The sequence below is a fragment of the Haliaeetus leucocephalus genome, unplaced genomic scaffold, assembly GCF_000737465.1.
Source record: "Haliaeetus leucocephalus isolate CR32 unplaced genomic scaffold, Haliaeetus_leucocephalus-4.0 Scaffold526, whole genome shotgun sequence".
Lineage (NCBI taxonomy): Eukaryota > Metazoa > Chordata > Aves > Accipitriformes > Accipitridae > Haliaeetus > Haliaeetus leucocephalus.
This window is the reverse complement of record NW_010972962.1, coordinates 1562222-1562565: the sequence shown is the minus strand read 5'-3', so window position 1 is coordinate 1562565 and position 344 is coordinate 1562222. Positions and strand designations below refer to the sequence as shown.

Below are 344 nucleotides of genomic sequence, written 5' to 3'. Positions count from 1 at the left end.
CCGCCCCCCGGGCCGGCCGCCCCGGGTCTGAGCCCCCCGCGCCGGCAAGCGTGCCCGTCCCCCGGGACCGCGGGGTCTGCTCAGCCCCCGGGAGCCGGGGGAAAGCCCGCGCCCCCGGAGCTCGGCGCTGCCGGGCAAGGACCTGCCTGAAAATCCCCCGGAGAGCCCCAGCCCCGGGGGCCGGCTGGGCCCGGCGCCCCTCCGGGCGGCCCGACTCGTGCTTTCGCCTGCAGAAATAACGGCCCGGCAGTTTCTCTTCGCCCCAGATTTCCTCCCGGCGGCAGGGCGGGGAGGCCCGGCTGCCCCCGGGAGCCGGCCCGGCGCTCCCCCCCGCCCGCCCGGCG

The 344-nt window shown here is 80.8% G+C and overlaps 1 protein-coding gene across 1 annotated transcript in view; it reads right to left on the bottom strand.

Moving 5' to 3' along the window:
- BATF3 (basic leucine zipper transcription factor, ATF-like 3) overlaps positions 1-344 on the bottom strand; it is a 4749-nt gene that overhangs the window by 4328 nt on the left and 77 nt on the right. The gene's annotated exons all lie outside the window — the stretch shown is intronic.